The sequence below is a fragment of the Acipenser ruthenus genome, chromosome 1, assembly GCF_902713425.1.
Source record: "Acipenser ruthenus chromosome 1, fAciRut3.2 maternal haplotype, whole genome shotgun sequence".
Classification (NCBI taxonomy): Eukaryota; Metazoa; Chordata; class Actinopteri; order Acipenseriformes; family Acipenseridae; genus Acipenser; species Acipenser ruthenus.
The window spans coordinates 69,708,578-69,725,803 of NC_081189.1; the positions used below are offsets into that span (position 1 = coordinate 69,708,578).

At 38.3% G+C, this 17,226-nt stretch overlaps 1 long non-coding RNA gene across 1 annotated transcript in view; it reads right to left on the reverse strand.

Annotated features, from left to right (window-relative positions):
* LOC131737751 (uncharacterized) overlaps positions 1 to 16,791 on the reverse strand; it is a 33,350-nt gene extending 16,559 nt beyond the window's left edge. Inside the window, exon 1 of the long non-coding RNA XR_009329345.1 lies at positions 16,463 to 16,791. This is a non-coding gene — a long non-coding RNA (uncharacterized LOC131737751). The remainder of the gene's footprint in view (positions 1 to 16,462) is intronic.
* Between the last annotated feature and the right edge of the window lie 435 nt (positions 16,792 to 17,226).

Here is a 17,226-nt window from a genome sequence, read left to right on the forward strand (position 1 = left end):
GATGAATGTGTATCCACAAATGGTGTCAAACAGATATTACTTATTTATTTTAATATATATATATTTGGAAATTATTTCCAAATTTGCCAGGTTAAATATCTAGGCTGATATTTAGCTCCCCTGCTCCTTATCGCTGTGAATGCTAACAACTATCTGAGTGACTGTGTAAAGAAGTTTAAGTGTATCATTACTGCAGTATGTTAAACAGAACCAATTCATTATTTGCATAAATTAAAATCTTGGATTTCTTTTAATATTTCAGTAATTTCAGGGAGAACAATTTGGGTGTAAATCAGTAAAAAATCTACTTAATAGCTTTTTTGTGAAATTTTTTCAAAAAAAAAACTGTGAATACTGAATATTAGCACATTAATACAAAATCCTATAGTTAACAGAAAAAAAAAATTCTACATTACAAATAATATTGGGGTTTATTAAATTGATCTATACTCTACAATAATTAAAATAATTCCAATAATAGTGTTGTATTGTGTTAGTTTCAGTAAAGGCAGAAAAACAATGAACATGTAAAGACAAGAGGATTAAAGGATGGCTTTATGTTGGAGATGAAATGCTTTATTATTCCTCACACAGCTTCCTACTGAAGTAATCTGAAATTTGTGCATGCTAGAACAGGGAAAGGAACAAGTGTAACAAATCACACAAGGAGGACTACAGCAGAGTTAAAAGCTTTCATAGGCGCTCTGTACATCTCGTCCACCAAATGTAAGTTCTGAACACGCAGCAGCAAAGTTTATCATGAAAGTCAACAGAGGAACATATTGAAAGCAAAACTGCAACACACATCCGTTAACTAGACAGGAAATACACCACAAAGTTATCGTAAAGTTTTTTTTATGAAAACGTGTAGAAAATTAGTCTTCTTAATGTTAACAACCTCACTCCGGTGTCATCTGTTTGCTTTTCAGGGCAGCTATAAAAGCAAATATGTTTATAATTGGATATAATTGTTGTTTTGGGGTAATTATTTAGAACCTGCCACTCAGAGATAATTGAAGAAAGTTCCTCAGCCTTGTTTATTAGCCGTCTGCAATCAGTTTGATCTCTGAAGATTTCACAGATGTGGTCCCACTATTTACCTGCCTTTAAGCAATGAGAATCCAGATGTTTCCTTTTATCTTTTAAAACATCTTTCAGCAACCTATTAGAATATATTACTAACATTTTATTATATAATAAAAGTTTAATCTATAAAAGATTTCAAGAGCCTTGTGTTCTAGTGGAAAATACCAACTTCAGAACATTTCATGATTTCATGAACACTTTTTATGTGTGTGAGCTGCAACACATTCTGTTTTTATATGTTTGTTTCTAAGCAAGCTTTTGAGGTTTGTTGGATTGATCTGGGTGGGGGAACGAAACATACACAGTTGTAGATTGTAAAACCCTGAAAAACTACATGATGGCTATTTAATATAATATACACACACACACACACACACACACACACACAGCACTTGACTATAATCATTTGCAAGCTCTCCTCCGTGTTAGGCAAACTTACTTCTAGACAGAGGGCATTAACACTAAAACTGCCACGGCAGTCATTTGACGGTTTAAATTTTTAAAATTTAAATTACTCTGCGTGTGTGAGATACGCGGTTGTCCGTTCTTGACTTTTCCTAAATACATGTATTAAAACCCTGATGGCGTTTGAAAGGCAGGATTGCAAACAATTAAAAAGAAGTTATAATCCCAGAGCAGTCATTTTGATTGCCTTTAATACATGTTTTTATTTTGAATATAGCCTACAATATTTTATTTTATTTTTATATACATCTGTTATCTCTACTGGACATGGCAGCCATCAATTCTTTCGTTTAGTACAAGGAATGCACCAGGGAAAATATCAGGAGGAGAGATTTCATCTTGAAGCTACCCACAGCGCTTCAGCAGAAACATGTTTTTGATCAGAAAACTGCAAAGCAGCAGGCTGCAGCAGCTCAACCTGGATTCTGTGCTATACCGAGTGACACACACGCATGTTTAATTGTTCATTTAAATACGGTGTTTCGGCTGTGCAGATGTTTGATATTAAGTCGATTTTTTGAATAAAACTTTTGAGTTTCGTAGTTTGTCTTTCATTTTAATATTGTTGTTGTTTAAAATGTAACCGTCATAATGCCTGCTGGCGGCGGTTTTAGCTATGAGTATAACCGTGGCATATCTAGTGTTAATACAAATTGAAAATTGAAAAGTCATCATAAGTTTAAGTATGCAATAAGGCCCAACAGGGTGTCCGTATATTTTGAATATACGGACGACTCAAGAAGTCAGTATATTCAATGTATACGGACACCCTGAAGGGCCTTATTGCATTTATAATCCAGGTCAAACAGTGGAAAAAAAGGCAGAAGTAATTTTCAGGGCACAAAAAATAGTTGTTTTTTTTTTAAAATTTTTTTTATTAAATATCATTACACCAATAAAGGGACCACAAAAGTAGTCCCATTTATAACTTTGAACTACACACTATGTTAAGATGAGAACATTGATTTAATTGAAACATGCAAAAGCCAGTGAATATTTATTTCTGATGTGTTGAATTGAAAAGATCCACTAGGAGGCAAAGTTTTTTTTCTGCGAGCATAAGACAATGTTGTTTCAGTAGCCGTGGCGAAGTGTAGGGGGGCACGCCTGGTCACGTGCCTCCCCAGATTTCTGCCAGGCAGTGGCTTAGCCACTGCGTTACAGGGAAAAAAAAAGTGCTGAAAAGTTGTTTTTTTTTTTGTGGCCTCAATACACTTCAAATTTTCTGTTTGTGATTGGGCTATTTACTGTCATTCGTGAGAGGTTCAACCTTGAACTCTTCTGATTGGACAATGCACACAGCTTTTACACTTTACAGTCCAAGCGGACATGCAACGTGGCGTAACACTGAGTGAGAGATGTGAAGTATGGCCTGACAGCGGTAGGGGAAAGGAAGAAATAATTAAAAAATAAGCTATTTGTTTTGGTCGCCCTAATTTGTCTAAACGGCAGAAAACTGTTTGAAGACAACAAGATAGCAGCTACCACCGGAGTCCTGCGCTAGTCAAACAGTAATTAACTCAGTTATGATTTGTGAGATTAAATAAAATGGTTTGCTTTGCTTTGAACACAAAATGTTAGTTAACAAAAATGAACAAACATAAGTACGAATGAAATTATATATAGTTATTTTTGTTTATTATCATAATGTGAAATTGAATTCTGATGCGCATGCTAAAAGTTCAAGTCCTTTGCTTTGCATTTCCTTTTTTGTTTTTAATTGGAAGTGTTCTAAACTGAATGTTTTTTTTTAAACTATTTTGCACAACAGTGTATTTGGTAAAAAAAAAAAAAAAAAAAGATTGTGCTTTATTTTTTGAAAATAAAACGTCAATGCATGAATAAGAAATCAGGTTGCCAATTGCACTACTGTGATTACTCACATTAAAAAAGTTATCATTTCCGTCCCCTCCCAAAAAAACATCCTGGCTACACCACTGCTGCCAGGGTTTATTATTTAAAAATAAAAATATATTTTTTTATGTTTTTCATAAGTGGGTATTGAATATGTAAGTGTGCAGTTTATTTCAATCTTTCAAACCTTAATAACAAAACCAAAGAGTGTCTAAGACCCTTCACCGTTGTATTTGTTCTCGTGTGAGACTTTCACTTTTCAGTCAGCGAAAATATGTGCTAAAAACAGAGTGAATTTGATGTAGCCCTGTTAAAATGGCAAAAAGACAGCTACGTTTAGAGTTTTTCTACAACTAAAAAGCTAAACCACAAACACCAGAGAAACAGAAACCGAACCTGACTCTTCTGTAGTTCAGAATGTTATTAACAGCACGAGAGTGTGAGGATACTTCCATTTCAAATGCTCAGGTTAGTGCAGGTGCAGCTGTCTGTCAATAAGAGACCCTGTTGTTTGCAGCTCTCTTGATTGTGACAATCTGGCGTACAACTGTTTGTGATGAAAGATCTGGTAATGTTAGAAAGCTAGCTTACTTACATAAAAATTGTTAAAATCGGGCATCGGGTTTGAGCAAGGTTTCGCTTCGTTAGTTCGTTTTTCTGGGGGGCGTGGGGGCACCAGTTTTTCAAGCCACGAGTCGCCCCTGTTCAGTAGAATGGGAGTAAAACAATTTTTTATCAGTTTCCACACAGTGAACCGCCCAGTCCGTGTTCACTGTGAATCTCTCTTTGTTGCAGGTCCACACACATAAAAGTACAGTTTCCCCCTCAGGTAACTATCAGGGAAGTACAACCATTTGGATTGTTGCAGCAAACGGGAGCTGTTGTTTTTATATTTATTTGTAATCCTTGATAAGGATGACTAATTCCGGATGAAGATTGAACTGCAACTGGGTTTCTTTTAAACAAATAAATTGTTTATTTTCTTCAATACTTTCTGTTGTTCTTTTTTTTCTTGGTTTGCATCAACTCCAAGCTGCACTGGTTTGCACACATACACACAGTCTCGTCCCTTCACTATCAGACAGTATAGACTTTAAAATACTATGTAAACTTCTTGACATTGGTAAAAACTGGTACTGCACTAGGGTGGGCAAAAACGTTTTTTTTAGAAAAAGTTTTAAAACATTTTAAAAATGCTTTTTTTATGCACCAAATTCGACTACAGTTCCTATCTGTTGGCCATGTTGGATTTAAGTTTTGCACTCCACTGACTTTAGCTTTTAGGATTAAAAAAAAATATCAAAACTTTTCATTGGAAAAATTCATTCCAAGCTAGACTGTGATTTTAAATTGAATGACCTTTTTTAAGTATTATTATTATTACGCTACAGCCTACCCCTAAAAACACATATGTCACTGTGCCACAACTGTCAGGAGGGACTGGCACCGAGACAGATTGTACTGCAAAAAAATGCATAGGCATCATTTTTAAATGTATGGTCTCGCAGACCCGCTGAATGGGACTTGTTGCTGTTGCAACCTGGTTCAAACAGGTCCGCTCTTTGCCGCCTGCGGACCGTATATAAGCTGCAACCTGCATGCTGACAGGAAAGGATGTTGAGAGAGTAACAGCAGCAAGAGGTGAAGACCATTTTCGAGGTAAAGCAACGGAACATAAGCACCATTCCAATTCTACAATAAACAGCCTTTCCAGCGCCAAAGGAATCTTTAGAAGTGTTTCCTTTCTTCCCGCTGAACCCATGGCAAGCCACCGCCACTGTATTATAGCAAGTTTTAAAGGGCATTTATTTGTCTTACAAAATTATAATTATACCTTTTAGGCAATATGTTTAGTAGTATTTCTTAGGGGTATGTGACAGGGTGCGTGTAGAGAACTTGTTTTAGATTTTAAAAAATAATAATAATTACATTTTCCAAAATGCAAAACTAAAAGAATCATATTTGCTGATATTTTTTTAAATAAACGAATTGAAAAAAAGAGAAATAATAAATGCTTCCTTCCAGGAGTAATCTAGGCTATATTTCAACGAAGCATTGTATTGATTCTGGTTCAGTCAGATCACGTGATGTGTTGCTTCATGCGGAACATTGTTTGCTTCAGATGGTTCGAGGCGGGTTACATCATTTGCTTGCTTTACATGGAAGCAGTGGTCATTTGAATCACCTGAAGTAGTGAATCACTGAATCATGTGACTGATCCGAAGCCTCAATGAGCTCCTGTGAGCGATTTGAAGCCTCATGAGGCAATGAACCCTGTGTATGATTTGAAGCCTCAATGAAGCATTGAACCTTGTGAATGATTTGAAGCTCTGCACTAACGTAGTTGAATCAGTTGAAGCCCCTCTCCAAAACTCATAGGCATTCTAGTATTAGGCATAGCATTAATGGGTCATTAGTTCAGTGTCTCATCAGTGTCTCTCGGATGGCTAGATTATTTTTAAGCATACAACATACCTGAAGCGTAACCCCAAGTCAATTAAAGTCTATTGGACATTTAAAAAAAAAAAGTGTTTTTTAAAGTGCATAATATATAGAAACATAACATAATAATAATGTTTATTTTATTACATTTCAGTAAAACATACTTGAATGCAAAGATTCTACATATACATCCATATATATTTTTATTAAAAAAAAAAATGTATATATATATATTAATTTAACAAAGATTAATTGAAATTATTTTAAAATGTAATTTGACAAACAGTATATTCTTCCTTCCAGTTCTAACCTACGTCAACGAAGCATTATTGATTCGAAGTAAAGCGTTGTATTAGTGGTTTGTGTCTTTTGTAAATATACCATCAAAACGTTTCGATAGTGCACCTACGACACCGTCAGCAAGATTTTACTCCGTGAGCGTGCGTGACTGAATACCCCGAGCGTCTGCAGCTTCAGAGGATCCGTAGAACTGTTAGCGTTTGTGTCACGTGATGTATTGCTTCATGCGAACCAATTGAACCTTTGATTCACACTGTTTGCTTCTAATGGTTCGAGACGAGTCGAAGCGGTTGAGGCTTTGTACCCATCATTACTAGAAGGAGATAGACAGCATTGTGAGAAAATGACTGCTACCTTTGTTTTGTTGAGGTATTTGTTCTGTTTATTTCCTGTATTGTAGCTCTTTTTTTGGCCCTTGTGCCATTTTATTTTGTGTTTTTGAAAAGTCTTTATTTTGTTTAATAAAAAACACTGCAGCCACGCAGTGTTTTGCCCCGCATTCCTGCCTTTGGTGTACTGCTTTCCTGGAACCTGACGTCACACACATCACCACATTAGCCATCCTGCCACAGGGTTTTTACACATTAATAACTTGTAAAGAATGTTATTATACAACATTGGATTAATGCATTTGCCACTGAAAAAGCAGGTAATGTGAATATACATAATTAATATGAAGCATTTTTTAAAATGTTATAAATGTAATTCAATTTAAACTAAATCTGTGCATTGCAGTCATGTTTTAACTTCATTTCTATATTACAAATCTATGTATTTAAATGGTCTAGCTCTGGTCTAGAATCAGATCCACCGTGAATTGTATCAATGCTACTAGCCCTGTGAGTGTCTGCACCATCTGAGCTGCCCTGTGACATTAGACCAGTCATACCATCTATGTCACTGCTGTCAATCACGCGTCTGCTTGCAAGTAAAAACGTGCCTTTTAAATGTATCCAACGTATTCTTAGTGGAGTTTCTACACACACTAATCATGCTATTTATATGTCCAAATAGCGCATTTGAAATACTGTTCATGCTGCACATTTATAATAGAGACTGAAAATCTGAAGATCTGAAAATCTATTATACAAAGCTGGTATCTTGGGACAAAATGGCCATTTACAAGAGCCCCTTTCACACTGGCATGCTCTAACCGGGTCGTGACCCAGAGTCATGCGGGTCAGCTCAGTGATAACACATTGCTTTTTGAAGGAGCAGGGTCGACCTGGTTGACAAAAGCAAGTACGTTCACGTGACCACCCTTTCATCTGTTCAGGCTTTCAAGATGAATCGTCAACTCAAATGTTGATTGGAGCAAATGTTTCTTCATCCGTGCTGCAATCGGGTTCATGGTGTGTATCAGGCACTAGAAATATGGCTAACAGAATAAACAGAAATGCTCCTTGTGGGAGTGAAACCTTCACGGAGGCGTGGCTGTTTGTTACTTTGTCTGCTTATGAACGACCATCATGTTTTTTTTCTCGCTCGACCCGTGTCAAAGCGTGTTGACCCACATCCTGAGGTGGGTCGCTACCGACCAGGATTGACCAGGATACGAGCTGGGTATGCGGGATTGTGACACGGGTAGCCAGAACCAGGGTTGGGACCCGGGTAGGAGCGCCAGTGTGAAAGGGGCTTAGTACATCATACAGGGGTCTGTAATAATAATAATAATAATAATAATAATAATGATAATAAAGACTACAGGTTTCAAAATGTGACTAGGTAATTCTCGACTACATAAACCTTGAATACAATCAATTTAATGACAACAGATGAATCAAGCAAAAAAGCAGCATATCACATATTTATTTTTAGAACAGGGTTTCCCCCTCCGCCCCTGTGCAGTGTGTTATTTTGTATTTGTTTTGTTTTATGATTTATTATTGTGTTTATATTTATATGACGGCAAAGCGCCGGGTGTTTTGTTATTTTATTTATTTAGAAATGTATTTAGAAGGCGTAGCCACATTGTTTGTATTGTTTAGTAGTGTGGATGGGTAGCCCCATCCACAGTAATTTAGAAAACTCGTGCAGATTGTGGCCGAGGGGTAATAGAATAATTGCCAGCTAGTTAAACCCCTCGGCCACGATATATAAACCTGCAGCTCTCTGCACTCGTGGTAGGTGTATTAGGACTGAGAGCAGAGAGAGCGAGGAGAGAGATAACGAAACTTAAAAATTAGACTTGTACGGTCAGTGAAGGCTATTGCTTAGCCTGACCTGGGTTTTATTTTGTGTTCGTGATTTGTTTTATTTAAAATATTTATTTTGCTCTGCGAGCACAGTTTTTTTTTTCTATTTGAACTTTTTATTTATTTTTGTTATTTAAAAATAAAACGGCGAGCCGCGTCGTTTATTTTGAACTGCAGTACTGCTTGGTGTCAGTTTCCCTTCCTGCTTCTGACCTGACGTCACCGCACAGCCACCCTGTCACAATCACCTACCATGAAGATTCAAATAAAATTTCAAACAAAGCAGAATATCCATTAAAAATACCAGTTAATTATGTGTTTTAGTTATTTAGTGTTGCAAATATGATCATAACCTGTTATAACGCTGCAATCATGTTGGGCAATCCCAACGAAAGGCTAAACGTTGACGACAGTGATGTTGCATGTTGTTTTGGTATTATGAGTTGGAAACAAAAATCAAACTGCCCTTAACTAGCTTAAACTGTCTTTTTCTTTACCGTGGGAAGTAATCTGGTATATGTGTTACCTGTATAAAAAACAAGGTTTACTGTAGACCCCAACTTAACTTCAGACCTCTCTCTACTGTTTGTTTTGTGCACATGCATTAGGAGGAAACGGTTAGTGATGATGTAATGCTTTTGGAATGCTAAGGTAAGAAACTGAATGAGTGCAGCATGTCTTGGTTAAAAAAAACATTCATATAAAATCTAAAATGTATCATATTATACCCAAATAAAATCCAAAACGTCTGTAGCAGGTTAGGAGTGTATGGTAAAAGTTTGGTGAAGATCAAGGCAGTTTGTGTGACAGACGGACACGATCAGTGTACAGTAAAGCCAGGGTCCCCATATTTTTAATGAGGAACCTAAAAAATTTGGTGGAGTTACTGCCGCCTGTCACCTACTTCAGAAGACCTGAACACAGTGTGCATGTGGAACACCAATGTATCTTTTATATATAAAATTAATTTAGATTTTTGGAAACTGGGCCGACTTAAAAAAAAAAAAAAAAAGCTTTACCCAAGTTATTTTAAAAATATTTTACAGAATTCACAAAGACATGTTCCTAACATTTGTAAAAAACAATGCTAGTTATACAAAAAATAAGACAGGCTTTTAAATTTAGGACAAAAACAGATTTGCAGTTGGGTTTAGGAGGTTTAGCCACGTATGCTTCGATTTTGTAATAAAGCATATTCTTTTGTAATACAGCATTTTGCAGGAAAAGTTCACGCCTATAGGGATGGGGGATGGTTTAAGTTCTTAAGAGTTTTAGTTTGGTGAGGAAACTTATTTCTTGCCAGCATGGCATCTACTGTACTGTAGCAAAGCTCTGAATCAGATATCAGAATGACTCACAGGAGCCAATAAAACTCTTTACATGCTGCATGGTGACTAAAACCACAGTACATGATGCATAGAATAAGCACGGTAGGGCTCCCGAGTGGCGCATCCAGTAAAGGCGCTCCGTGTGGAGTGCAGGATGCGCCCTATAGTCTGGACGTCACAAGTTCGAGTCCAGGCTATTCGTTTGCCGACCGAGGACTGGAGCTTCTAGGGGGCAGCGCTCAATTGGCCGAGCACCGCCTTAGGGGAGGGATGGTTAGGTCAGCCAGGGTGTCCTCGGCTCACCGCACACCAGCGACCCCTGTAGTCTAGCCGGGCGCCTGCAGGCTTGCCTGTAAGCTGCCCAAGAGCTGCATTGTCCTCCGACGTTGTAGCTCTTGGGTGGCTGCATGGTGAGTCCGCAGTGTGAAAAAAAGCGGTCGGCTGACGGCGCACGCTTCGGAGAACAGCGTGTGTTCGTCTTCACCCTGCCGAGTCAGCACAGGGATGGTAGCGGTGAGCTGAGACTAAAAATAATTGGCCATTCCAAATTGGGAGAAAAATAATAAAAATAATTGGAAACGACTAAATTTAAAAAAAATAAAATAAGCATGGGAAAGCATGAAAAACTGCTGTTCACATTAATATAATTTCTCTTTGTGGATTATGAAATTAATAAATCAATAAAACTGAAGGTCTGGAATGATGCAATCCAGTGCATGATGGAGTATATCGTCAAACAATCAAAGAAATTACTTGTTTGATATCAGTTAAAAAATGCACTGTTCTCTGAACAAAAAACAATTTGAATCACAAGTTTCATTTTTCTGTACAATACTGCTGTTGGTTGCCTAGCAGGGTGCCACTCATTGGCTGGGGGGGGGGGGGTTGCTCTGAAATCAATGCTTCTTTCTCATGGGATGGAAAGACTTTCTGGACGAGCTGCAAACTGCTCTTGATAAGTGGCAAGCAGAAATATCATAGTCACAATGCTTTAACTCATGAGTTATTTAAGGAAGTTTGTTTTTGTGAATAAAATAAAGATTTATATTCATGAAACTGTTTTAAACTGTTGTTGGCTTCTTCAACAACCTACACCCAGTGGATCCTTAAATAAAGCTTCACATTCATGAGATTTTTTTTCTGTTTTGATGAATAAAATAAAGTTTCATGCTCAAGAATTGGTGTTGTCAGTCTGGAACAGTTTTGTCAAATTGAATTTAATCCATTGAAACAGACAAACATTATTTCTATAACTCGTAAGTTAAATGAATGAGCTCACTGTCAGTAAAATGTGCAAAATAAATAAATACAACAGTGAGGGAAATTACATTTGTTTAGTTTTTTAACATAAGCAATCAAAACCATAAAACTAGCAATCAGTATGGTTTCAAGTTTATTCAGACACAGTCATGACTTCTTATTAATTACAATAGCATGCATGATGAGTGATGCCTGGCCCCTATCCAATCAGATAAGAAGGAAGAACAGTCAGTTCATACAGAAACCACAAATGTAACAAATATTAGTCATTTTATATAAAACAAAAACTGCCTCCTTCTGTACAGTATACACTAAAAAAGAGACAATTTGGATACTGTAATAATGTCATGTAACACGTCTGATGCACATGATGTGGTGGGCGGGTGCACAGGCCTTCTTTCCAGACTCAAGTACACTGGTAAAGGCTCTGGCCTTCCCAGACTCATGCCTTTCTCTTTTCACCACCATTCCATAAATTGCACATTACATTTCCTACCACAACAGAAAAAAGATAAAAAAAATTATACATACAGTAAAAATCTTTTATACAATAGTTTCCTTTTTATGCAATGGTTTTGTCGTCACAATCAAACCAAGTACCTTTGGAAAGCTATGGTCATCCCTGGCTGAGTTTGGTTCATTGGTTCACATCCTCAAACCAACTCGGCAGGCTAATTTTAATTATTGATTTGTGGCGACCTCTAGTGGTGATAAGTCATACTTTATGAAAGTCAGCCTAAATGGATAAGATTATTTTCTTTAGTAGTTTGTTGTTATTATTATTATTATTATTATTATTATTATTATTATTATTATTATTTGTTGTTGTTGTTGTTTTACCATAGTTAAGTATTATACTGTATCAATACTGTACTACACATTATTATTATACGCTAATACGGGGTGAAACATAAACAGTATAATTGTGGAATTGTCAGATGCTTTTCCCAGCCAGAACATACTGTATATTTAATCCGAAAAATATAGCATCACACGACCCCACGTGTTGCTATAACTGATTAAATAACGTACCTGTCATTTTTCTTTTCATTGTTAACACCCTGACAACCTTTTACACTTATAACTTTTAAGTCTGTTTCAAAGCTCTTTTCAAAATGTCCACTCTAGTACACTGGGGTTTTGAGATTTGTACTCTAAATCACTGCAGGAAAAGATAAAAAAAAATAATAAAATAAATAAATAACAACATATGAGGCTGCGTGGTCGAGTGGTTAAAGACAAGGGCTTGTAACCAGAGCTCTGTTCAATAGGCTGAGCGCTCTGCCTGTGGCGATATGTGACGTAAGTTAGCTCTTATTGAACATTGCGTTACGGAGAGAGAACTATCACCGTTTTTGGATGAAATTAAGATATATTGTGCAGAAAATCTGCTGTTTAATGGCTTCTGGCAAAGTGGTTTGCAGTGTGCAGGTGAAGTGGTGATGTGATTATGAAACAGAAGGCAGACAACAAAGTTCATGGTTCGAACAATATGTTTATTTATAACCCTGGTCTGGTGACCACAAAGAATAATCCCAAGCATTACACTGTCTAAACAAAATAATAATACACAGTTTGAATGAATAAACACAGTAGAACACACACAAAGACACACACATGATCACAAGTACAGAGTGAGTGCTAAAGTGCTCGTCAAATACAATTCATTCATGCACAATAGTGAAGTGTTGTCCAGGTTTTGTGCTGGCTTTAAGCGACAGTTCCGGATCGTGTTAGCTGTCTAATATGAACAAACAAGTAGATTTTTAGACATGACAAACAAAAACACTCACGGTTAAATCACAGTTCTCCTTTCTTGGTTTCAGCTTAACCACAACAAAAGGAACAGATCACCTAGCCACGTCCCCTTTTGTACCGTCAGTCATGCCCCCTTGGTTAGCAAGTGCAACCGTTTCTCCTCCAATCCGCGGTTGCCACATTGCTTTCCCTCTGGGGCAATGACTTGTTGTACCGTAGCTCCACCCCCTTTCTAGATGGCCGACTTTCACCTAACCCTTGGAATGAATTGTCAGACCATCCAGTCCGGGGCACTCTGTTCCCTTTACACAGCAACCTCGTAGGTCGGAAGGTAAATTTATAACCAAATTTCATTCATTCTCTTGCACTTGCATCGAGAGCCAACACCATGGCTTTAGCAGCAGTGAATTCAAACACTGTACATATTGCAGGCTTTATTTACAGGTGGTTACAGTTCAGTTTACACTGGCATTTAAGATTTTTCTATTGTAAGTATTGTTGTACAGCAAAATAAAAAAATTAAAAAAAATAAAAAACTTTCCAAAAATAGAACAATTTACTTTTTCAACAATTATTCAACCCAGTAACATTTTATACAGCAAATCAAATAAATAAAAACTTTCCAAAGAAATTATTTCTTCAACGATTCTTTAAATACATTTGTGAATGACTTTAGCAGTTAGTTTCTTTGTTTTGCAACCTTCTGCATTTCCATGGGCTCCTGCATCTGCCTTTGCTCAGTACTACTGTTTGTTTTTTTCTCTCCAATATGATTCAAGTTTTATAGTACATATATCATTTTGTTTTTAATGTGCTCTTGGTTCGATAGTAATGTAACACTGCAAAAGTACCTAATTTTAGTAAAGTTCTCTTATTCTCTGTCTAACGTCTCCTTTCTGCCACGGAGGAAAAGGGTTAAAGTTTTCGGTGTAGCCAACTGTGCTTTTTCAGCTGAGATACACTGTGAAGCCTAATCTCGCAGAAATAGCAAAACTATAAAATAAAATAAAAAACAGCGTTACATATAGTTCACCTTTAACACAGCGCTATTCATCCTTTATTGTTCTTTTTGAATGCAGTTAAGAAAATATTCCTTAATGCAAAGCCGACCAAACAAACAACAACAAGCTCAGTATTTCGAATGTTGCATGCAATGCTGCAGATTCACTTTGTTTAAAAGGAAAAAATAGTTAAATAATTAACTATTGTTAATTTCAACAAGTTATCAGATTTTTTTTTTTTTTTACGAAAAAGGATGCACAGAGATATGTTGGTCAAAGAGCCCAATATGTGGGGAAATTACACCAGTCACACACTGGTATTGTACCTCAGCCATTTTGAAACGGCCACCGAGTAAGCTCCTCAGAATGTTAGCTAACGTTACGAAGTGCTCTCGGCATGCATGCCGTTCAATAGAACGTGTTAGGTTCCCTGAAATAGAAATATAACCATTACCTCATGGGTATTAATCCTTTGATACTGTCTAACCTGAATAGATATTCCAAAGCTGCACGTAGTGCCAGTGACGCAGTCGCGCCCGCCCCAGAGGGCATAAAAGGGACTGCGGACACTCAAATGTCATCATTTTTCCCTCAAGACTGCTGCAATAAGACACAGCGACCTTGAAGGTTAATGGTTACATTTCTATTTCAGGGAACCAGGGTTATGATAATAACCTAACGTTCCGCTTCAAGTACGAAATGTAACCATTACCTAATGGTTAGAAAAACCAAAGCTGTCGCAAGGAAAACTGCAGACCAAGTGAAAACTTACAAGGCTCGGCCAAGGCCACCTTGCGCATTACTATGAGGAACCCAGTACAAGTAACAGGGCTAAAAAATTGAGGGGAAACTCACCTCCAATTTTATGCTGTAAGGGTCGAGCTCGAGGCCGCCCTTAACACTCTTGTTCCAAACCCAGGGTTTTGTGGATCCATGGCATTCAGCCGATAGAACTGCATAAAAGTGTGGGGCCTAGCCCACACCACTGCATCACAAATGTCTCTGACAGCTGCGCCCTGGAATAAAGCCCACAACGCTGCCATGCCCCTGGTAAAATGGCAGTGAGCTTTTCTGGAGGGGGCAAGTTGGCTCGTTCATATGCAGTCTGAACCGTCTCTGTAATCCACCTTGATAGCCTCTGTTTGGACAGAGCTTTCCCATGGTTCCTACCCATTGCCTGTCTGTTGAATTTTGATATCTGAAGCAGGTTCTTATTCTCCAGCTGCAGTTCCTCGAGCTGCTGTGGTGTGAGTCTGTGACTCTGTGAAAGCGACTTCAACAAACAGCTCTAGTAAGCCACCAAGATGCTTTTATAATAACCTACCCGTGCAGCAAAAACACCAGGTACCTGCATTGTTTATTCGGGCAGGTAGCGTCTTTGTTTAAAAGTGCTAGCTTTGGGGCTTGCACCAATGATGCAATAGTGGCATCCACTGGTGGAAAATCAGTCAAGCCAAGTTTTTCTGCCTCATGCGAGCTGTACAGCGTTCCAAAGAACGTGAAGCAGCAGGTGCTGTAGCCGGGAGACCCCAGGATGAATGCACCTCAAAGAGGAAATTCAGGTGTACCGGAGGAGACACCTGAGAGGGAGCGGGATCATCCTCAAAAATTGAGTGTAACCGCTTGTCATCTACAGGCCATGGAACATTCAAAACGTCCGTGGCCCTGTTAATCTGCGGCAAAAGCTCTGCTGATAATGACACATGCGCTACTGGTGTTGCGCCATCTGAGTCACCCTCCTCAGAGGGGAACTTCTGATCAACTGCCTCCTCAGAAGCAGCGATAGACAGCAGATCTTCTTGCTGCCATTCTGCGTGTACTACTCAGAGGGAGCAGGTGTAGCAGTGCGACCTCCGCTCACATGCTTCCCTGTTGGGAGACCGCCTCCCAGAGCTTATCCAGCTGCTCAGAGCTCTCCGATCTATAAGACCGATGGCTCTTTCTCCTCCTCTTCTTAGGAGGGGAAACTGGAGAAGGGGAGGGGGTCTCCTACGTGATATTCTCCTACTTTCCCTAGGCACAGAACTCTCATGAGAGGATACAGCTCTCTCTTTCTGGGCTGAAGAAGGAGGGAGGAAAGCCTACTGCTAGAGCGCTAACAGTCTTCACACTAACTCTGCAAGCAGATCTTAATGTGGTATAGAGACACTGTGGGAAAAGCTGCAAGCAGATTGACCCAGCGCGCATATGTCTGTCAATGCTGGACATCTGAGCCCAGCTGCCTAGTGGTATTTCTGTGGAAAAAGACAGAAAATACAACAGAGAAAACAATTTCTTCTCACACAAAACAGTAATCAAACAGTTACCGTTATTTTAATATATTTTTTAATAATAATAATAAAAAAAGTATTTTACGCTTCAACAGCTTACGAGACAGCACAAATAGCCGGCTTAAGGCGTTCGATCCCGGGGAAGGAGCAGGAGAGCTGCCTGCTTCGCGTGGCTTACAAGGCCGCTGAGGGACTACCTAACAACCACGGCTGAGTGCACAATACGTGCAGTCATTTTTACTAAAACACGTAAAAACAATCGCATTAGGTGATAAACACACGCGAACAATTAACAGTATGTGTCACTTATCTGTTTGTAGACCTCTCTCTCTCTCTCAGGCGGTGAAAGGAAAAAGTGTCAACAGTCTCTTTTATGCCGTTATACACAAGGGAGCAGTCATACGCAAAAAAACACTCATTATCATATAATAGACGTATCCCCCCCAACTCAACACCACACGACCACCATCGCAGTAAAAATATACATAATGAAGCGTTCTTACCTTTGTATAAGTTAGTGATCAGCAGATGTGTCAGCCGCACGTGGTTTTCACTAACTCTACTGTGCAGAATAAATTATTTTTTTTTCCTATGGGTAAATATCGGGACTTTCTTCCTATGCATCGGGACGCGGGACATTTACTAGGCAATCGGGACTGTCCAGACCATATAGGGACGGTTGGTTGGCATGTATGCCTACAACTATTACTGTAAAAAATAATAAATGTTCACCCTGCTTTATTTTTTTCGTCATTCCATTATTAAAAATCTTGGAACAAGTTATGAATTAAAGTATATTCAAAATTTGCAAACACATCTGCAAAACGACCGTTTCAAATATGTATCAGTTATGAGGTAAAAAAAAAAAAAAAATGACGTATACAAAAGCTAGTCTGAGTTAATTGTCTACAACAGCAGGCGCACACCTATTGGCTCACAGTGGGAGTTGCAATGGCATGTGTTAAATAACTGTTCATATTGTATGTTTATAATGCGTAAGGCAACAACCTCAGATTACATTTATTACTGACAGTATTTTATACAGTACATACAGTAGCAAACAGCCTCCCGGCTTCTGTTTGTATGACTTGACTCCTTCCTGCCAATGAAACTGGGGAACCACCTTTTTTGTTTACATTGTTAGGGAGACCAACCAAACGGCAATCATTAGCCAAACCTCAGTCTGCTACGCCACCTGACTGACAAAGGATGTGCCCAATAATAAAGATGTCAAATTGTGACTTTTCCCTGAGATCCAATCAGAATT